The sequence below is a fragment of the Anomaloglossus baeobatrachus genome, chromosome 2 (assembly GCF_048569485.1).
Source record: "Anomaloglossus baeobatrachus isolate aAnoBae1 chromosome 2, aAnoBae1.hap1, whole genome shotgun sequence".
In the NCBI taxonomy this organism is placed as follows: domain Eukaryota; kingdom Metazoa; phylum Chordata; class Amphibia; order Anura; family Aromobatidae; genus Anomaloglossus; species Anomaloglossus baeobatrachus.
The window spans coordinates 354,229,870-354,252,759 of NC_134354.1; the positions used below are offsets into that span (position 1 = coordinate 354,229,870).

At 39.6% G+C, this 22,890-nt stretch overlaps 6 non-coding genes across 6 annotated transcripts; all 6 read left to right on the plus strand.

Moving 5' to 3' along the window:
* Positions 1 to 6,111: 6,111 nt before the first annotated feature.
* TRNAV-AAC (transfer RNA valine (anticodon AAC)) lies at positions 6,112 to 6,184 on the plus strand. The gene has a single exon. It is a non-coding gene; the product is annotated as a tRNA-Val (tRNA).
* Positions 6,185 to 8,330: 2,146 nt separating this feature from the next.
* Positions 8,331 to 8,403, plus strand: TRNAV-AAC (transfer RNA valine (anticodon AAC)). Its single transcript has one exon. It is a non-coding gene; the product is annotated as a tRNA-Val (tRNA).
* Positions 8,404 to 9,607: 1,204 nt separating this feature from the next.
* TRNAV-AAC (transfer RNA valine (anticodon AAC)) lies at positions 9,608 to 9,680 on the plus strand. Its single transcript has one exon. It is a non-coding gene; the product is annotated as a tRNA-Val (tRNA).
* Positions 9,681 to 11,582: 1,902 nt separating this feature from the next.
* TRNAV-CAC (transfer RNA valine (anticodon CAC)) lies at positions 11,583 to 11,655 on the plus strand. The gene has a single exon. It is a non-coding gene; the product is annotated as a tRNA-Val (tRNA).
* A 416-nt stretch (positions 11,656 to 12,071) lies between these two features.
* TRNAF-AAA (transfer RNA phenylalanine (anticodon AAA)) lies at positions 12,072 to 12,145 on the plus strand. Its single transcript has one exon. It is a non-coding gene; the product is annotated as a tRNA-Phe (tRNA).
* A 1,933-nt stretch (positions 12,146 to 14,078) lies between these two features.
* Positions 14,079 to 14,151, plus strand: TRNAV-AAC (transfer RNA valine (anticodon AAC)). Its single transcript has one exon. It is a non-coding gene; the product is annotated as a tRNA-Val (tRNA).
* Positions 14,152 to 22,890: the final 8,739 nt, after the last annotated feature.

The window sequence follows — 22,890 nt, forward strand, 5'->3', positions numbered from 1 at the left end:
TCCTCCTCCACCGCCTCTGTTGACCTCCTCGAGTGTCTGACTGTGGGTTGACAGTAGGTGTGATCTAGAACTTAATCATCAATTGTTGTGTTTGCACTCCCCTACCCCTCAGACCGAGTTTCTTCTTGCCCTGACCGAATATTTAAGTTGTCATCCCAATCGGGTATCTGCGTCTCATCTTCATCAGTATGTTCCTCATTGCCTATAACCACAGTTGTTGGAAAGGCAGCATTTTGGTAGCCAACAGTTTGCATATGATGAAAGTCAACCTCCAAGCCATTTCATGCCCTTCTAAAAGCATGTAAAACACAGCGAGGGGACTCCAACCACAGTCTCCCTCGTTGCCACTAACTGGGCCACACACACCCCACTTGACTGGCATCGGTTGAGCCCCCTTTTGAAAAAGAAAAAGATGCTTTGCATGAAGCACTCTCAAAAATACGCGTGCCTTTCCCGTCCCCTGGCTGACCCAGGGGAAGAAAAGTCCTCTGAGAGCCATGACTTGTTCATCTTGGTTCTTTTAGAGACACAGCGAGGGGACTCCAACCACAGTCTCCCTCGTTGCCACTAACTGGGCCACACACACCCCACTTGACTGGCATCGGTTGAGCCCCCTTTTGAAAAAGAAAAAGATGCTTTGCATGAAGCACTCTCAAAAATACGCGTGCCTTTCCCGTCCCCTGGCTGACCCAGGGGAAGAAAAGTCCTCTGAGAGCCATGACTTGTTCATCTTGGTTCTTTTAGAGACACAGCGAGGGGACTCCAACCACAGTCTCCCTCGTTGCCACTAACTGGGCCACACACACCCCACTTGACTGGCATCGGTTGAGCCCCCTTTTGAAAAAGAAAAAGATGCTTTGCATGAAGCACTCTCAAAAATACGCGTGCCTTTCCCGTCCCTGGCTGACCCAGGGGAAGAAAAGTCCTCTGAGAGCCATGACTTGTTCATCTTGGTTCTTTTAGAGACACAGCGAGGGGACTCCAACCACAGTCTCCCTCGTTGCCACTAACTGGGCCACACACACCCCACTTGACTGGCATCGGTTGAGCCCCCTTTTGAAAAAGAAAAAGATGCTTTGCATGAAGCACTCTCAAAAATACGCGTGCCTTTCCCGTCCCCTGGCTGACCCAGGGGAAGAAAAGTCCTCTGAGAGCCATGACTTGTTCATCTTGGTTCTTTTAGAGACACAGCGAGGGGACTCCAACCACAGTCTCCCTCGTTGCCACTAACTGGGCCACACACACCCCACTTGACTGGCATCGGTTGAGCCCCCTTTTGAAAAAGAAAAAGATGCTTTGCATGAAGCACTCTCAAAAATACGCGTGCCTTTCCCGTCCCCTGGCTGACCCAGGGGAAGAAAAGTCCTCTGAGAGCCATGACTTGTTCATCTTGGTTCTTTTAGAGACACAGCGAGGGGACTCCAACCACAGTCTCCCTCGTTGCCACTAACTGGGCCACACACACCCCACTTGACTGGCATCGGTTGAGCCCCCTTTTGAAAAAGAAAAAGATGCTTTGCATGAAGCACTCTCAAAAATACGCGTGCCTTTCCCGTCCCCTGGCTGACCCAGGGGAAGAAAAGTCCTCTGAGAGCCATGACTTGTTCATCTTGGTTCTTTTAGAGACACAGCGAGGGGACTCCAACCACAGTCTCCCTCGTTGCCACTAACTGGGCCACACACACCCCACTTGACTGGCATCGGTTGAGCCCCCTTTTGAAAAAGAAAAAGATGCTTTGCATGAAGCACTCTCAAAAATACGCGTGCCTTTCCCGTCCCCTGGCTGACCCAGGGGAAGAAAAGTCCTCTGAGAGCCATGACTTGTTCATCTTGGTTCTTTTAGAGACACAGCGAGGGGACTCCAACCACAGTCTCCCTCGTTGCCACTAACTGGGCCACACACACCCCACTTGACTGGCATCGGTTGAGCCCCCTTTTGAAAAAGAAAAAGATGCTTTGCATGAAGCACTCTCAAAAATACGCGTGCCTTTCCCGTCCCCTGGCTGACCCAGGGGAAGAAAAGTCCTCTGAGAGCCATGACTTGTTCATCTTGGTTCTTTTAGAGACACAGCGAGGGGACTCCAACCACAGTCTCCCTCGTTGCCACTAACTGGGCCACACACACCCCACTTGACTGGCATCGGTTGAGCCCCCTTTTGAAAAAGAAAAAGATGCTTTGCATGAAGCACTCTCAAAAATACGCGTGCCTTTCCCGTCCCCTGGCTGACCCAGGGGAAGAAAAGTCCTCTGAGAGCCATGACTTGTTCATCTTGGTTCTTTTAGAGACACAGCGAGGGGACTCCAACCACAGTCTCCCTCGTTGCCACTAACTGGGCCACACACACCCCACTTGACTGGCATCGGTTGAGCCCCCTTTTGAAAAAGAAAAAGATGCTTTGCATGAAGCACTCTCAAAAATACGCGTGCCTTTCCCGTCCCCTGGCTGACCCAGGGGAAGAAAAGTCCTCTGAGAGCCATGACTTGTTCATCTTGGTTCTTTTAGAGACACAGCGAGGGGACTCCAACCACAGTCTCCCTCGTTGCCACTAACTGGGCCACACACACCCCACTTGACTGGCATCGGTTGAGCCCCCTTTTGAAAAAGAAAAAGATGCTTTGCATGAAGCACTCTCAAAAATACGCGTGCCTTTCCCGTCCCCTGGCTGACCCAGGGGAAGAAAAGTCCTCTGAGAGCCATGACTTGTTCATCTTGGTTCTTTTAGAGACACAGCGAGGGGACTCCAACCACAGTCTCCCTCGTTGCCACTAACTGGGCCACACACACCCCACTTGACTGGCATCGGTTGAGCCCCCTTTTGAAAAAGAAAAAGATGCTTTGCATGAAGCACTCTCAAAAATACGCGTGCCTTTCCCGTCCCCTGGCTGACCCAGGGGAAGAAAAGTCCTCTGAGAGCCATGACTTGTTCATCTTGGTTCTTTTAGAGACACAGCGAGGGGACTCCAACCACAGTCTCCCTCGTTGCCACTAACTGGGCCACACACACCCCACTTGACTGGCATCGGTTGAGCCCCCTTTTGAAAAAGAAAAAGATGCTTTGCATGAAGCACTCTCAAAAATACGCGTGCCTTTCCCGTCCCCTGGCTGACCCAGGGGAAGAAAAGTCCTCTGAGAGCCATGACTTGTTCATCTTGGTTCTTTTAGAGACACAGCGAGGGGACTCCAACCACAGTCTCCCTCGTTGCCACTAACTGGGCCACACACACCCCACTTGACTGGCATCGGTTGAGCCCCCTTTTGAAAAAGAAAAAGATGCTTTGCATGAAGCACTCTCAAAAATACGCGTGCCTTTCCCGTCCCCTGGCTGACCCAGGGGAAGAAAAGTCCTCTGAGAGCCATGACTTGTTCATCTTGGTTCTTTTAGAGACACAGCGAGGGGACTCCAACCACAGTCTCCCTCGTTGCCACTAACTGGGCCACACACACCCCACTTGACTGGCATCGGTTGAGCCCCCTTTTGAAAAAGAAAAAGATGCTTTGCATGAAGCACTCTCAAAAATACGCGTGCCTTTCCCGTCCCCTGGCTGACCCAGGGGAAGAAAAGTCCTCTGAGAGCCATGACTTGTTCATCTTGGTTCTTTTAGAGACACAGCGAGGGGACTCCAACCACAGTCTCCCTCGTTGCCACTAACTGGGCCACACACACCCCACTTGACTGGCATCGGTTGAGCCCCCTTTTGAAAAAGAAAAAGATGCTTTGCATGAAGCACTCTCAAAAATACGCGTGCCTTTCCCGTCCCCTGGCTGACCCAGGGGAAGAAAAGTCCTCTGAGAGCCATGACTTGTTCATCTTGGTTCTTTTAGAGACACAGCGAGGGGACTCCAACCACAGTCTCCCTCGTTGCCACTAACTGGGCCACACACACCCCACTTGACTGGCATCGGTTGAGCCCCCTTTTGAAAAAGAAAAAGATGCTTTGCATGAAGCACTCTCAAAAATACGCGTGCCTTTCCCGTCCCCTGGCTGACCCAGGGGAAGAAAAGTCCTCTGAGAGCCATGACTTGTTCATCTTGGTTCTTTTAGAGACACAGCGAGGGGACTCCAACCACAGTCTCCCTCGTTGCCACTAACTGGGCCACACACACCCCACTTGACTGGCATCGGTTGAGCCCCCTTTTGAAAAAGAAAAAGATGCTTTGCATGAAGCACTCTCAAAAATACGCGTGCCTTTCCCGTCCCCTGGCTGACCCAGGGGAAGAAAAGTCCTCTGAGAGCCATGACTTGTTCATCTTGGTTCTTTTAGAGACACAGCGAGGGGACTCCAACCACAGTCTCCCTCGTTGCCACTAACTGGGCCACACACACCCCACTTGACTGGCATCGGTTGAGCCCCCTTTTGAAAAAGAAAAAGATGCTTTGCATGAAGCACTCTCAAAAATACGCGTGCCTTTCCCGTCCCCTGGCTGACCCAGGGGAAGAAAAGTCCTCTGAGAGCCATGACTTGTTCATCTTGGTTCTTTTAGAGACACAGCGAGGGGACTCCAACCACAGTCTCCCTCGTTGCCACTAACTGGGCCACACACACCCCACTTGACTGGCATCGGTTGAGCCCCCCTTTTGACAAAGAAAAAGATGCTTTGCATGAAGCACTCTCAAAAATACGCGTGCCTTTCGCCTCCCCTGGCTGACCCAGGGGAAGAAAAGTCCTCTGAGAGCCAGGTCCACATTGTCAGTGGACAGACACGTGTGCTTATCTGCCAGCAGACCCCCAGCAGCACTGAAGACAGGTTCCGAGAGAACGCTGGCTGCAGGACACGACAAGATCCTCAAGGCGTACGTGGCGAGCTCAGGCAATTTATCCAGATTGGAAGCCTAAAATGAGCAGGGCTCAAGTTGCACAATAATGGAATCGATGTTTCTTTGCATATACTCATATATCTGTGTGTCTCCCTCTTTTTCCTTGTCCAGCTGTTTTGTTTTCACATGAGTATATGTCCTTGTCACTTTCCCATGTGTTTGTGTTATGTTGTGAGTTGTTTGTCACCTTTTGGACACCTTTCAGGGTGTTTTCTAGGTGTTTTACTGTGTTTGTGATTGCCTGCCATTGTTAACTATGGGCTCGAGTTCGGTTCGTCGAACGTTCGACGAGCCGAACTCGAGCCAGACCCCCCGTTCGGCGAACCGCCTCGAGCCGAACCGGGACCGGTTCGCTCATCTCTAGTCCTGGGTTCAATCCCCAGTGAAACCAATCTGTTTTTGGTGTTGAAGTAATTTCCTATCGACTTGTAATATGTGAAATTCTTGGTTTCATTGCCAAATGACAATACATTTTGGCTTCCATCACAAAGAGAACTACGATTTTGGGTTTCTTTTTTATTGACCATTTTAGCAGAAAACATAATCCCATATTATAAAAATCCTATTTGTTTCAAAATATATAGTTCCCATAAATACAAAAGCAAAAGACCAAACTATGGAGAAAAAAGTAACACATTCAATATAAACTTCAATTAAAGCAAAATCCCTTTGTAGGAATAAAACTGGTAAAATATGTAATAATAATTGTAAATGTTTCATTAACCAAAAATACCTTCCTTCAGCAATAAAAAGGCCCCGTCAGTCACAATTCTGCTCTGCTAGCCAATACACAGTAACATTTTGTCAGGTTTCATAGTGTAGTGGTCATCACGTCTGCTTAACACGCAGAAGGTCCTGGGTTCAATCCTTAGTGAAACCAATCTGTTTTTGGTGTTGAAGTAATTTCCTATCGACTTGTAATATGTGAAATTCTTGGTTTCGTTGCCAAATGACAATACATTTTGGCTTACATCACAAAGAGAACTACGATTTTGGGTTTCTTTTTTATTGACCATTTTAGCAGAAAACATAATCCCATATTATAAAAATCCTATTTGTTTCAAAATATATAGTTCCCAAAAATACAAAAGAAAAAAAAAACTATGGAGAAAAAAGTAACACATTCAATATAAACTTCAATTTAAGCAAAATCCCTTTGTAGGAAGAAAACTGGTAAAATATGTAATAATAATTGTAAATGTTTCATTAACCAAAAATACTTTCCTTCAGCAATAAAAAGGCCCCGTCTGTCACAATTCTGCTCTGCTAGCCAATACACAGTAACTTTTTGTCAGGTTTCATAGTGTAGTGGTCATCATTTCTGCTTAACACGCAGAAGGTCCTGGGTTCAATCCCCAGTGAAACCAATCTGTTCTTAGTGTTGAAATAGTATGTTATCCAACTCCAATATATGAAGTTCTCGGCTTTGTTGCCGAATGACGGGATGTTTTGGCTTCCATCACAAACAGAACTACAAATTTTTTTTTTTTTTTCCCCTGGCGGTCAAAACTCGTCTCTAAATGCTATTACTTTGCAGGATTTCACAGGTTTCATAGTGAAGTCGTCATCACGTCTACTTCACATGCAGAAGGTCCTGGGTTCAATCCCCAGTAAAAACAAGCCGTTTTCGCTGTTGAAGTAATTTGCTATCAACCTGTAACATATGAAATTCTTTGTTTTGTTGCCAACTGATAATATATTTTAACTTCCATCACCAAGAGAACTACGAATTTGGGTTTCTTTTTTATTGACCATTTTAGCAGAAAACATAATCCCATATTATAAAAATCCTGTTTGTTTCAAAATATATAGTTCCTTTAAATACAAAAGCAAACAACTAAACTATGTGGAAAAAAGTAACACATTCAATGTAAACTTCCATTTAAGCAAAATCCCTTTGTAGGAATAAAACTGGTAAAATATGTAATAAAAATTGAAAATGTTTCATGAACCAAAAATACTTTCCTTCAGCAATAAAAAGGCCCCGTCAGTCACAATTCTGCTCTGCTAGCCAATACACAGTAACTTTCCATCAGGTTTCATAGAGTACTGGTCATCACCTCTGCTTAACACGCAGAAGGTCCTGCGTTCATTCCCCAGTAAAACCAATCTGTTCTTGGTGTTGAAATAATACTCAAATAAACTACAATATATGAAGTGCTTGGCTTTGTTGCCGAATGATGGAATGTTTTGGCTTCCATCCCCAACAGAGCTACGAATTTGTTTGTTTTTTTTTCCCTGGCGGTCAAAACTCGTCTCTAATTGCCATTACTTTGCAGGCTTTCAAAGGTTTCATAGTGTAGTGGAAATCACGTCTGCTTTACACGCAGAAGGTCCTGGATTCAATCCCCAGTGAAACCCATGTGTTCTTGGTGTTGAAATAATCCCCTATCAACCTGCAGTATATAAAGTTCTTGGCTTTGTTGCCGAATAACGGGATGTTTTAGCTTCCATCACCAACAGAGCTACGAATTTGTTTTTTTTCCCCTGGCGGTCAAAACTCGTCTCTAATTGCCATTACTTTGCAGGATTTCAAAGGTTTCATATTGTAGTGGTCATCACGTCTGCTTCACACGCACAAGGTCCTGGGTTCAATCCCCAGTGAAACCAATCTGTTTTTGGTGTTGAAGTAATTTCCTATCGACTTGTAATATGTGAAATTCTTGGTTTCATTGCCAAATGACAATACATTTTGGCTTCCATCACAAAGAGAACTACGATTTTGGGTTTCTTTTTTATTGACCATTTTAGCAGAAAACATAATCCCATATTATAAAAATCCTATTTGTTTCAAAATATATAGTTCCCATAAATACAAAAGCAAAAGACCAAACTATGGAGAAAAAAGTAACACATTCAATATAAACTTCAATTAAAGCAAAATCCCTTTGTAGGAATAAAACTGGTAAAATATGTAATAATAATTGTAAATGTTTCATTAACCAAAAATACCTTCCTTCAGCAATAAAAAGGCCCCGTCAGTCACAATTCTGCTCTGCTAGCCAATACACAGTAACATTTTGTCAGGTTTCATAGTGTAGTGGTCATCACGTCTGCTTAACACGCAGAAGGTGCTGGGTTCAATCCTTAGTGAAACCAATCTGTTTTTGGTGTTGAAGTAATTTCCTATCGACTTGTAATATGTGAAATTCTTGGTTTCGTTGCCAAATGACAATACATTTTGGCTTACATCACAAAGAGAACTACGATTTTGGGTTTCTTTTTTATTGACCATTTTAGCAGAAAACATAATCCCATATTATAAAAATCCTATTTGTTTCAAAATATATAGTTCCCAAAAATACAAAAGAAAAAAAAAACTATGGAGAAAAAAGTAACACATTCAATATAAACTTCAATTTAAGCAAAATCCCTTTGTAGGAAGAAAACTGGTAAAATATGTAATAATAATTGTAAATGTTTCATTAACCAAAAATACTTTCCTTCAGCAATAAAAAGGCCCCGTCTGTCACAATTCTGCTCTGCTAGCCAATACACAGTAACTTTTCGTCAGGTTTCATAGTGTAGTGGTCATCATTTCTGCTTAACACGCAGAAGGTCCTGGGTTCAATCCCCAGTGAAACCAATCTGTTCTTAGTGTTGAAATAGTACGTTATCCAACTCCAATATATGAAGTTCTCGGCTTTGTTGCCGAATGACGGGATGTTTTGGCTTCCATCACAAACAGAACTACAAATTTTTTTTTTTTTTCCCCTGGCGGTCAAAACTCGTCTCTAAATGCCATTACTTTGCAGGATTTCACAGGTTTCATAGTGAAGTCGTCATCACGTCTACTTCACATGCAGAAGGTCCTGGGTTCAATCCCCAGTAAAAACAAGCCGTTTTCGCTGTTGAAGTAATTTGCTATCAACCTGTAACATATGAAATTCTTTGTTTTGTTGCCAACTGATAATATATTTTAACTTCCATCACCAAGAGAACTACGAATTTGGGTTTCTTTTTTATTGACCATTTTAGCAGAAAACATAATCCCATATTATAAAAATCCTGTTTGTTTCAAAATATATAGTTCCTTTAAATACAAAAGCAAACAACTAAACTATGTGGAAAAAAGTAACACATTCAATGTAAACTTCCTTTTAAGCAAAATCCCTTTGTAGGAATAAAACTGGTAAAATATGTAATAAAAATTGAAAATGTTTCATTAACCAAAAATACTTTCCTTCAGCAATAAAAAGGCCCCGTCAGTCACAATTCTGCTCTGCTAGCCAATACACAGTAACTTTCCATCAGGTTTCATAGAGTAGTGGTCATCACGTCTGCTTAACACGCAGAAGGTCCTGCGTTCATTCCCCAGTAAAACCAATCTGTTCTTGGTGTTGAAATAATACTCAAATAAACTACAATATATAAAGTGCTTGGCTTTGTTGCCGAATGATGGAATGTTTTGGCTTCCATCCCCAACAGAGCTACGAATTTGTTTTTTATTTTTTCCCTGGCGGTCATCACAAAGAGAACTACGATTTTGGGTTTCTTTTTTATTGACCATTTTAGCAGAAAACATAATCCCATATTATAAAAATCCTACTTGTTTCAAAATATGTAGTTCCCATAAATACAAAAGCAAAAGACCAAACTATGGAGAAAAAAGTAACACATTCAATATAAACTTCAATTTAAGCAAAATCCCTTTGTAGGAATAAAACTGGTAAAATATGTAATAATAATTGTAAATGTTTCATTAACCAAAAATACTTTCCTTCAGCAATAAAATGGCCCCGTCAGTCACAATTCTGCTCTGCTAGCTAATACATAGTAACTTTTCGCCAGGTTTCATAGTGTAGTGGTCATCATTTCTGCTTAACACGCAGAAGGTCCTGGGTTCAATCCCCAGTGAAACCAATCTGTTCTTAGTGTTGAAATAATGCGCTATCCAACTCCAATATATGAAGTTCTCGGCTTTGTTTCCGAATGATGGTATGTTTTGGCTTCCATCACAAACAGAACTACAAATTATTATTTTTTTTTTCCTGGCGGTCAAAACTCGTCTCTAAATTCCATTACTTTGCAGGATTTCACAGGTTTCATAGTGTAGTCGTCATTACATCTACTTCACACGCAGAAGGTCCTGGGTTCAATCCCCAGTAAAAACAAGCCATTTTTTCTGTTGAAGTAATTTGCTATCAACCTGTAACATATGAAATTCTTTGTTTTGTTGCCAACTGATAATATATTTTGGCTTCCATCACCAAGAGAACTACGATTTTGGGTTTCTTTTTTATTGACCATTTTAGCATAAAACATAATCCCATATTATAAAAATCCTGTTTGTTTCAAAATATATAGTTCCTTTAAATACAAAAGCAAACAACTAAACTATGTGGAAAAAGTAACATATTCAATGTAAACTTCCTTTTAAGCAAAATCCCTTTGTAGGAATAAAACTGGTAAAATATGTAATAAAAATTGTAAATGTTTCATTAACAAAAAATACTTTCCTTCAGCAATCAAAAGGCCCCGTCAGTGACAATTCTGCTCTGCTAGCCAATACACAGTAACTTTCCATCAGGTTTCATAGAGTAGTGGTCATCACGTCTGCTTAACACGCAGAAGGTCCTGCGTTCAATCCCCAGTAAAACCAATCTGTTCTTGGTGTTGAAATAATACTCAATTAAACTACAATATATGAAGTTCTAGGCTTTGTTGCCGAACAACGGGATGTTTTAGCTTCCATCACCAACAGAGCTACGAATTTGTTTTTTTTCCCCTGGCGGTCAAAACTTGTGTCTAATTGCCATTACTTTGCAGGCTTTCAAAGGTTTCATAGTGTAGTGGTCATCACGTCTGCTTCACACGCAGAAGGTCCTGGCTTCAATCACCAGTGAAACCAATCTGTTTTTGGTGTTAAAGTAATTTCCTATCGACTTGTAATATGTAAAATTCTTGGTTTCGTTGCCAAATGACAATACATTTTGGCTTCCATCACAAAGAGAACTACGATTTTGGGTTTCTTTTTTATTGACCATTTTAGCAGAAAACATAATCCCATATTATAAAAATCCTGTTTGTTTCAAAATATATAGTTCCTTTAAATACAAAAGCAAGCAACTAAACTATGTGGAAAAAAGTAACACATTCAATGTAAACTTCCTTTTAAGCAAAATTCCTTTGTAGGAATAAAACTGGTAAAATATGTAAGAAAAATTGTAAATGTTTCATTAACAAAAAATACTTTCTTCAGCAATAAAAAGGCAACGTCAGTCACAATTCTGCTCTGCTAGCCAATACACAGTAACTTTCCATCAGGTTTCATAGAGTAGTGGTCATCACGTCTGCTTAACGCGCAGAAGGTCCTGCGTTCAATCCCCAGTAAAACCAATCTGTTCTTGGTGTTGAAATAATACTCCATTAAACTACAATATATGAAGTTCTTGGCTTTGTTGCCGAATGATGGGATGTTTTGGCTTCCATCCCGAACAGAGCTACGAATTTGGTTTTTTTTTCCCTGGCGGTCAAAACTCGTCTCTAATTGCCATTACTTTGCAGGCTTTCAAAGGTTTCATAGTGTAGTGGAAATCACGTATGCTTTACACGCAGAAGGTCCTGGGTTCAATCCCCAGTGAAACCCATGTGTTCTTGGTGTTGAAATAATCCCCTATCAACCTGCAGTATATAAAGTTCTTGGCTTTGTTGCCGAATAATGGGATGTTTTAGCTTCCATCACCAACAGAGCTACGAATTTGTTTTTTTCCCCCTGGCAGTCAAAACTCGTCTCTAATTGCCATTACTTTGCAGAGCTTCAAAGGTTTCATAGTGTAGTGGTCATCACGTCTGCTTCACACGCAGAAGGTCCTGGGTTCAATCCCCAGTGAAACCAATCCGTTTTTGGTGTTGAAGTAATTTCCTATCGACTTGTAATATGTGAAATTCTTGGTTTCGTTGCCAAATGACAATACATTTTGGCTTCCATCACAAAGAGAACTACGATTTTGGGTTTCTTTTTTATTGACCATTTTAGCAGAAAACATAATCCCATATTATAAAAATCCTATTTGTTTCAAAATATATAGTTCCCATAAATACAAAAGCAAAAGACCAAACTATGGAGAAAAAAGTAACACATTCAATATAAACTTCAATTTAAGCAAAATCCCTTTGTAGGAATAAAACTGGTAAAATATGTAATAATAATTGTAAATGTTTCATTAACCAAAAATACTTTCCTTCAGCAATAAAAAGGCCCCGTCAGTCACAATTCTGCTCTGCTAGCCAATACACAGTAACTTACCGTCAGGTTTCATAGTGTAGTGGTCATCACATCTACTTAAAACGCAGAAGGTCCTTGGGTTTAATCCCCAGTGAAACCAATCTGTTCTTAGTGTTGAAATAATACGCTATCCAACTACAATATATGAAGTTCTCGGCTTTGTTGCCGTATGACGGGATGTCTTGGCTTCCATCACAAACAGAACTACAAATTATTATTTTTTTCCCCTGGCGGTCAAAACTCGTCTCTAAATGCCATTACTTTGCAGAATTTCACAAGTTTCGTAGTGGAGTCGTCATCACGTCTACTTCACACGCAGAAGGTCCTGGGTTCAATCCTCAGTAAAAACAAGCCGTTTTCGCTGTTGAAGTAATTTGCTATCAACCTGTAACATATGAAATTCTTTGTTTTGTTGCCAACTGATAATTTATTTTGGCTTTTATTACCAAGAGAACTACGATTTTGGGTTTCTTTTTTATTGACCATTTTAGCAGAAAACATAATCCTATATTATAAAAATCCTGTTTGTTTCAAAATACAAAAGCAAACAACTAAACTATGTGGAAAAAAGTAACACATTCAATGTAAACTTCCTTTTAAGCAAAATTCCTTTGTAGGAATAAAACTGGTAAAATATGTAATAAAAATTCTAAATGTTTCATTAACAAAAAATACTTTCTTCAGCAATAAAAAGGCCCCGTCAGTCACAATTCTGCTCTGCTAGCCAATACACAGTAACTTTCCATCAGGTTTCATAGAGTAGTGGTCATCACGTCTGCTTAACGCGCAGAAGGTCCTGCGTTCAATCCCCAGTAAAACCAATTTGTTCTTGGTGTTGAAATAATACTCAATTAAACTACAATATATGAAGATCTTGGCTTTGTTGCCGAATGATGGGAAGTAATTTGATATCAACCTGTAACATGAAATTCTTTCTTTTGTTGCCAACTGATAATATATTTTGGCTTCCATCACCAAGAGAACTACGATTTTGGGTTTCTTTTTTATTGACCATTTTAGCAGAAAACATAATCCCATATTATAAAAATCCTGTTTGCTTCAAAATATATAGTTCCTTTAAATACAAAATCAAACAACTAAACTATGTGGAAAAAAGTAACACAGTCAATGTAAACTTCCTTTTAAGCAAAATCCCTTTGTAGGATAAAAATTGGTAAAATATGTAATAAAAATTGTAAATGTTTCATTAACCAAAAATACTTTCCTTCAGCAATAAAAAGGCACCGTCAGTCACAATCCTGCTCTGCTAGCCAATACACAGTAACTTTCCATCAGGTTTCATAGAGTAGTGGTCATCACGTCTGCTTAACACGCAGAAGGTCCTGCATTCAATCCCCAGTAAAACCAATCTGTTCTTGGTGTTGAAATAATACTTAATTAAACTACAATATATGAAGTTCTTGGCTTTGTTGCCGAATAACGGGATGTTTTAGCTTCCATCACCAACAGAGCTACGAATTTGTTTTTTTTCCCCTAGCGGTCAAAACTCGTCTCTAATTGCCATTATTTTGCAGGATTTCAAAGGTTTCATAGTGTAGTGGTCATCACGTCTGCTTCACACGCAGAAAGTCCTGGGTTCAATCCCCAGTGAAACCAATCTGTTTTTGGTGTTGAAGTAATTTCCTATCGACTTGTAATATGTGAAATTCTTGGTTTCGTTGCCAAATGACAATACATTTTGGCTTCCATCACAAAGAGAACTACGATTTTGGGTTTCTTTTTTATTGACCATTTTAGCAGAAAACATAATCCCATATTATAAAAATCCTATTTGTTTCAAAATATATAGTTCCCATAAATGCAAAAGCAAAAGACCAAACTATGGAGAAAAAAGTAACACATTCAATATAAACTTCAATTTAAGCAAAATCCCTTTGTAGGAATAAAACTGGTAAAATATGTAATAATAATTGTAAATGTTTCATTAACCAAAAATACTTTCCTTCAGCAATAAAAAGGCCCCGTCAGTCACAATTCTGCTCTGCTAGCCAATACACAGTAACTTTTTGTCAGGTTTCATAGTGTAGTGGTCATCACGTCTGCTTAACACGCAGAAGGTCCTGGGTTCAATCCCCAGTGAAACCAATCTGTTCTTAGTGTTGAAATAATACGCTATCCAACTACAATATATGAAGTTCTCGGCTTTGTTGCCGAATGACGGGATGTTTTGGCTTCCATCACAAACAGAACTACAAATTATTTTTTTTTTCCCCTGGCGGTCAAAACTCGTCTCTTAATGCCATTACTTTGCAGGATTTCACAGGTTTCATAGTGGAGTGGTCATCACGTCTACTTCACACGCAGAAGGTCCTGGGTTCAATCCCCAATAAAAACAAGCCGTTTTTGCTGTTGAAGTAATTTGCTATCAACCTGTAATATATGAAATTCTTGGTTTTGTTGCCAACTGATAATATATTTTGGCTTCCATCACCAAGAGAACTACGATTTTGGGTTTCTTTTTTATTGACCATTTTAGCAGAAAACATAATCCCATATAATGTAATGGTCATCACGTCTGCTTAACACGCAGAAGGTCCTGGGTTGAATCCCCAGTAAAACCAATTTGTTCTTAGTGTTGAAATCATACGCTATCCAACTACAATATATGAAGTTCTCGGCATTGTTGCCGAATGACGGTATGTTTTGGCCTCCATCACAAACAGAACTACAAATTATTTTTTTTTTTTCCCTTGGCGGTCAAAACTCGTCTCTAATTGCCATTACTTTGCAGGATTTCAAAGGTTTCATAGTGTAGTGGTCATCACGTCTGCTTCACACGCAGAAGGTCCTAAGTTCAATCCCTAGTGAAACCAATCTGTTTTTGGTGTTGAAGTAATTTCCTATCGACTTGTAATATGTGAAATTCTTGGTTTCGTTGCCAAATGACAATACATTTTGGCTTCCATCACAAAGAGAACTACGATTTTGGGTTTCTTTTTTATTGACCATTTTAGCATAAAACATAATCCCATATTATAAAAATCCTGTTTGTTTCAAAATATATAGTTCCTTTAAATACAAAAGCAAACAACTAAACTATGTGGAAAAAGCAACATATTCAATGTAAACTTCCTTTTAAGCAAAATCCCTTTGTAGGAATAAAACTGGTAAAATATGTAATAAAAATTGTAAATGTTTCATTAACAAAAAATACTTTCCTTCAGCAATAAAAAGGCCCCGTCAGTGACAATTCTGCTCTGCTAGCCAATACACAGTAACTTTCCATCAGGTTTCATAGAGTAGTGGTCATCACGTCTGCTTAACACGCAGAAGGTCCTGCGTTCAATCCCCAGTAAAACCAATCTGTTCTTGGTGTTGAAATAATACTCAATTAAACTACAATATATGAAGTTCTTGGCTTTGTTGCCGAATGATGGGATGTTTAGGCTTCCATCCCCAACAGAGCTACGAATTTGTTTTTTTTTTTCCCTGGCGGTCAAAACTCGTCTCTAATTGCCATTACTTTGCAGGCTTTCAAAGGTTTCATAGTGTAGTGGAAATCACGTCTGCTGTACACGCAGAAGGTCCTGGGTTCAATCCCCAGTGAAACCCATGTGTTCTTGTGTTGAAATAATCCCCTATCATCCTGCAGTATATAAAGTTCTTGGCTTTATTGCCGAATAACTGGATGTTTTAGCTTCCATCACCAACAAAGCTACGAATTTTTTTTTTTTCCCTGGCGGTCAAAACTCGTCTCTAATTGCCATTACTTTGCAGGATTTCAAAGGTTTCATAGTGTAGTGGTCATCACGTCTGCTTCACATACAGAAGGTCCTAAGTTCAATCCCCAGTGAAACCAATCTGTTTTTGGTGTTGAAGTAATTTCCTATCGACTTGTAATATGTGAAATTCTTGGTTTCGTTGCCAAATGACAATACATTTTGGCTTCCATCAGAAAGAGAACTACGATTTTGGGTTTCTTTTTTATTGACCATTTTAGCAGAAAACATAATCCCATATTATAAAAATCCTATTTGTTTCAAAATATGTAGTTCCCATAAATACAAAAGCAAAAGACCAAACTATGGAGAAAAAAGTAACACATTCAATATAAACTTCAATTTAAGCAAAATCCCTTTGTAGGAATAAAACTGGTAAAATATGTAATAATAATTGTAAATGTTTCATTAACCAAAAATACTTTCCGTCAGCAATAATAAGGCCCCGTCAGTCACAATTCTGCTCTGCTAGCCAATACACAGTAACTTTTCGTCAGGTTTCATAGAGCAGTGGTCATCACGTCTGCTTAACACGCAGAAGGTCCTGGGTTCAATCCCCAGTGAAACCAATCTGTTCTTAGTGTTGAAATAATACGCTATCAATCTACAATATATGAAGTTCTCGGCTTTGTTGCCGAATGATGGGATGTTTTGGCTTCCATCACAAACAGAACTACAAATTATTTTTTTTTTTCCCCTGGCGGTCAAAACTCGTCTCTTAATGCCATTACTTTGCAAGATTTCACAGGTTTCATAGTGGAGTGGTCATCACGTCTACTTCACACGCAGAAGGTCCTGGGTTCAATCCCCAGTAAAAACAAGCCGTTTTCGCTGTTGAAGTAATTTGCTATCAACCTGTAATATATGAAATTCTTGGTTTTGTTGCCAACTGATAATATATTTTGGCTTCCATCACCAAGAGAACTACGATTTTGGGTTTCTTTTTTATTGACCATTTTAGCAGAAAACATAATCCCATATTATAAAAATCCTGTTTGTTTCCAAATATATAGTTCCTTTAAATACAAAAGCAAACAACTAAACTATGTGGAAAAAAGTAACACATTCAATGTAAACTTCCTTTCAAGCAAAATCCCTTTGTAGGAATAAAACTGGTAAAATATGTAATAAAAATTGTAAATGTTTCATTAACCAAAAATACTTTCCTTCAGCAATAAAAAGGCCCCGTCAGTCACAATTCTGCTCTGCTAGCCAATACACAGTAACTTTCCATCAGGTTTCATAAAGTAGTGGTCATCACGTGTGCTTAACACACAGAAGGTCCTGCGTTCAATCCCCAGTAAAACCAATCTGTTCTTGGTGCTGAAATAATACCCAATTAAACTACAATATATGAAGTTCTAGGCTGTGTTGCCGAATGATGGGATGTTTTGGCTTCCATCACCAACAGAGCTACGAATTTTTTTTTTTTTTCCCTGGCGGTCAAAACTCGTCTCTAATTGCCATTACTTTGCAGAATTTTAAAGGTTTCATAGTGTAGTGGTCATCACGTCTGCTTCACATGCAGAAGGTCCTGGGTTTAAACCCCAGTGAAACCCATGTGTTCATGGTGTTGTAATAATTCCATATCAACCTGCAATATATTAAGTTCTTGGCTTTGTTGCCGAATAATGGGAGGTTTTAGCTTCCATCACCAACAGAGCTACGAATTTGTTTTTTTTCCACCTGGCGGTCAAAACTCGTCTCTAATTGCCATTACTTTGCAGGATTTCAAAGGTTTCATAGTGTAGTGGTTATCACGTCTGCTTCACACGCAGAAGGTCCTGGGTTCAATCCCCTGTGAAACCAATCTGTTTTTGGTGTTGATGTAATTTCCTATTGACTTGTAATATGTGATATTCTTGGTTTCGTTGCCAAATGACAATACATTTTGGCTTCCATCACCAAGAGAACTACGATTTTGGGTTTCTTTTTTATTGACCATTTTAGCAGAAAACATAATCCCATATTATAAAAATCCTGTTTGTTTCAAAATATATAGTTCCTTTAAATACAAAAGCAAACAACTAAACTATGTGGAAAAAAGTAACACATTCAATGTAAACTTCCTTTTAAGCAAAATCCCTTTGTAGGAATAAAACTGGTAAAATATGTAATAAAAATTGTAAATGTTTCATTAACCAAAAATACTTTCCTTCAGCAATAAAAAGGCCCCGTCAGTCACAATTCTGCTCTGCTAGCCAATACACAGTAACTTTCCATCAGGTTTCATAAAGTAGTGGTCATCACGTGTGCTTAACACACAGAAGGTCCTGCGTTCAATCCCCAGTAAAACCAATCTGTACTTGGTGCTGAAATAATACCCAATTAAACTACAATATATGAAGTTCTAGGCTGTGTTGCCGAATGATGGGATGTTTTGGCTTCCATCACCAACAGAGCTACGAATTTTTTTTTTTTTTTCCCTGGCGGTCAAAACTCGTCTCTAATTGCCATTACTTTGCAGAATTTCAAAGGTTTCATAGTGTAGTGGTCATCACGTCTGCTTCACATGCAGAAGGTCCTGGGTTTGAAACCCATGTGTTCATGGTGTTGTAATAATTCCATATCAACCTGCAATATATTAAGTTCTTGGCTTTGTTGCCGAATAATGGGAGGTTTTAGCTTCCATCACCAACAGAGCTACGAATTTGTTTTTTTTCCACCTGGCGGTCAAAACTCGTCTCTAATTGCCATTACTTTGCAGGATTTCAAAGGTTTCATAGTGTAGTGGTTATCACGTCTGCTTCACACGCAGAAGGTCCTGGGTTCAATCCCCTGTGAAACCAATCTGTTTTTGGTGTTGATGTAATTTCCTATTGACTTGTAATATGTGATATTCTTGGTTTTGTTGCCAAATGACAATACATTTTGGCTTCCATCACAAAGAGAACTTCGATTTTGGGTTTCTTTTTTATTGACCATTTTAGCAGAAAACATAATCCCATATTATAAAAATCCTATTTGTTTTAAAATATATAGTTCCCATAAATACAAAAGCAAACGACTAAACTCTGTAGAAAAAAGTAACACATTCAATGTAAACTTCAATTTAAGCAAAATCCCTTTGTAGGAATAAAACTGGTAAAATATATAATAAAAATTGTAAATGTTTCATTAACCAAAAATACTTTCCTTCAGCAATAAAAAGGCCCCATCAGTCACAATTCTGCTCTTCTAGCCAATACACAGTAACTTTCCATCAGGTTTCATAGTGTAGTGCTCATCACGTCTGCTTAACACGCAGAAGGTCCTAGGTTGAATCCCCAGGAAAACCAATCTGTTTATGGTGTTGAACTAAAACCTTATCAACCCGCAATATATAAAGTTCTTGGCTTTGTCGCCGAATGACGGGATGTTTTGGCTTCCATCACCAACAGAGCTACGAATTTGTTCTTTTTTCCCTGGCGGTGAAAACTCGTCTCTAATTGCCATTACTTTGCAGGATTTCACAGCTTTCATAGTGGAGTGGTCATCACGTCTACTTCACACGCAGAAGGTCCTGGTTTTAATCCCCAGTAAAAACAAGCCGTTTTCGCTGTGTAAGTAATTTGCTATCAACCTGTAATATATGAAATTCTTGGTTTTGTTGCCAACTGATAATATATTTTGGCTTCCATCACCAAGAGAACTACGATTTTGGGTTTCTTTTTTATTGACCATTTTAGCAGAAAACATAATCCCATTTAATAAAAATCCTGTTTGTTTCAAAATATATAGTTCCTTTAAATACAAAAGCAAACGACTAAACTATGTAGAAAAAATAACACATTCAATGTAAACTTCAATTTAAGCAAAATCCATTTGTAGGAATAAAACTGGTAAAATATGTAATAATAATTGTAAATGTTTCATTAACCAAAAATACTTTCCTTCAGCAATAAAAAGGCCCCGTCAGTCACAATTCTGCTCTGCTAGCCAATACACAGTAACTGTCCATCAGGTTTCATAGTGTAGTGCTCATCACGTCTGCTTAACACGCAGAAGGTCCTACGTTGAATCCCCAGTAAAACCTATCTGTTCATGGTGTTGAAATAAAACCCTATCAACCTGCAGTATATGATGTTCTTGGCTTTGTTGCCGAATGACGGGATGTTTTAGCTTCCATCACCAACAGAGCTACAAATTTGTTTTTTTTTCCCTGGCGGTCAAAACTTGTCTCTAATTGCCATTACTATACAGGATTTCAAAGGTTTCATAGTGTAGTGGTCATCACGTCTGCTTCACATGCAGAAGGTCCTGGGTTCAATCCCCAGTATAAACAAGCCGTTATCGCTGTTGAAGTAATTTGCTATCAACCTGTAATATATGAAATTCTAGGTTTTGTTGCCAACTGATAATATATTTTGGCTTCCATCACCAAGAGAACTACGATTTTGGGTTTCTTTTTTATTGACCATTTTAGCAGAAAACATAATCCCATATTATAAATATCCTGTTTGTTTCAAAATATATAGTTCCTATAAATACAAAAGCAAAAGACCAAACTATGGAGAAAAAATTAACACATTCAATATAAACTAAAATTTAAGCAAAATCCCTTTGTAGGAATAAAACTGGTAAAATAAGTAATAAAAATTGTAAATGTTTCATTAACCAAAAATACTTTCCTTCAGCAATAAAAAGGCCCTTTCAGTCACAATTCTGCTCTGCTAGCCAATACACTGTAAATTTTCGTCAGGTTTCATAGTGTAGTGGTCATCACGTCTGCTTAACTCGCAGAAGGACCTGGGTTCAATCCCCAGTGAAACCAATCTGTTCTTAGTGTTGAAATGATTCGCTATCCACCTACAATATATGAAGTTCTCGGCTTTTTTGCCGAATGACGGGATGTTTTGGCTTCCATCACAAACAGAACTACAAATTATTATTTTTTTTCCCCTGGCGGTCAAAACTCGTCTCTAAATGCCATTACTTTGCAGGATTTCACTGGTTTCATAGTGGAGTGGTCATCACGTCTACTTCACACGCAGAAGGTCCTGGGTTTAATCCCCAGTAAAAACAAGCCATTTTCGCTGTGTAAGTAATTTGCTATCAACCTGTAATATATAAAATTCTTGGTTTTGTTGCCAACTGATAATATATTTTGGCTTCCATCACCAAGAGAACTACGATTTTGGGTTTCTTTTTTATTGACCATTTTAGCAGAAAACATAATCCCATATTATAAATATCCTGTTTGTTTCAAAATATATAGTTTCTTTAAATACAAAAGCAAACGACTAAACTATGTAGAAAAAAGTAACACATTCAATGTAAACTTCAATTTAAGCAAAATCCCTTTGTAGGAATAAAACTGGTAAAATATATAATAAAAATTATAAATGTTTCATTAACCAAAAATACTTTCCTTCAGCAATAAAAAGGCCTCGTCAGTCACAATTCTGCTCTGCTAGCCAATATACAGTAACTTTCCATCAGGTTTCATAGTGTAGTGCTATCAACCTGCCATATATGAAGTTCTTGGCTTTGTTGCCGAATGACAGGATGTTTTTGCTTCCATCACCAACAGAGCTACGAATTTGGTTTTTTTCCCCTGGTGGTGAAAACTCGTCTCTAATTGACATTACTTTGCAGGATTTCAAAGGTTTCATAGTGTAGAGGTCATCACGTCTGCTTCATACGCAGAAGGTCCTGGGTTCAACCCCAGTGAAACCAATCTAATTTTGGTGTTGAAGTATTTTCCTATCGACTTGTAATATATGATATTCTTGGTTTCATTGCCAAATGACAATACATTTTGGCTTCCATCACCAAGAGAACTACGATTTTGGGTTTCATTTTTATTGACCATTTTAGCAGAAAACATAATCCCATATTATAAAAATCCTATTAAACATACATTCCCCTTCTCAGATTTGCTATACCGGATCTTGCAGGGGGCTTTGGATGAAGGAATTATAACAAAGAAGGTTTTTTATGGCCTCTTCGTTGCATCTCCCAAAATCCCCACCTTTTATCTCCTGCCCATGATCCACAAGAATCCCAAACACCCTCCGGGGCGCCCTATCGTATCCGGCATAGATGGCTTATGCGACCCTGTCTGTCGCTTTATCGACTATTATTTAAAACCTCTTGTGGAAACATTGCCATCTTATGTTAAGGATATGACGGACATCCTGAATAGGGTCGACGGGATTTTTGTGGATTCTGATACCCTTCTTGTCACGTCGGACATAGAGTCACTTTATACCAATATTAACCATGATGATGGTCTGGAGGCAGTCCGCTTCTTTCTGAGCAATACCAACCGTGATGGCCATTTGTGTGAGCTGATCCTGGAGCTGCTCCACTTTATCCTGACACACAATTTCTTCATTTTCAAAGACCGGTTTTAATTTACAGACCAGAGGCACTGCGATGGGCGCGGCCTGTGCGCCTTCGTACGCTAATATGTTCCTCGGCCATTGGGAGAGGGGCATTTTTGGTGACGAGGGCGTGCCGGCCGCTACCCATGCGCAGTGCTGGTTAAGATATATTGATGATGTTTTTGTTTTGTGGCAGGGTACCGTGGAGCAGCTCTCGGACTTTATGGGTGTTTTAAACCATAATTCATTGAACCTTAAGCTCACTTTTAGATATGATTTACAGTCTATTGATTTTTTGGATATTATGATTGGAGTTGACCGTGGTCGGCAACTACAGACGAATGTCTTTAGGAAGCCTACCTCGGTCAGCTCCCTTTTACATGCCTCATCTTCTCATCCTGTTAGTACCATCCAAGCCATCCCGGTTGGGCAATTTCTCAGAATGAGGCGGATATGCTCTACATCTGATAATTTTCAGTCCCAGGCCAATGATCTAACATCGAGATTGGTTAATAGGGGATATAGCCGTCGTGTCATAAAGAAGGGGTACAATAGGGCAAAGAATACTAATCAACAGGAGCTTCTGCAGCCATCTAGTCAGGCGAATACGGGGGCAGGAGAGGCTCGATTCATATCTGCGTGCAACCATGAATGGCATAACATGCGTGCCATATTAAACAAACACTGGCCGATACTAAAATCTGATCCTACCCTAAGGGATTTGGTCCCTGATTATCCTCTAATGACGGCACGCCGTTCCAAAAATCTACGAGATTTTCTCGTACATAGTCATTACG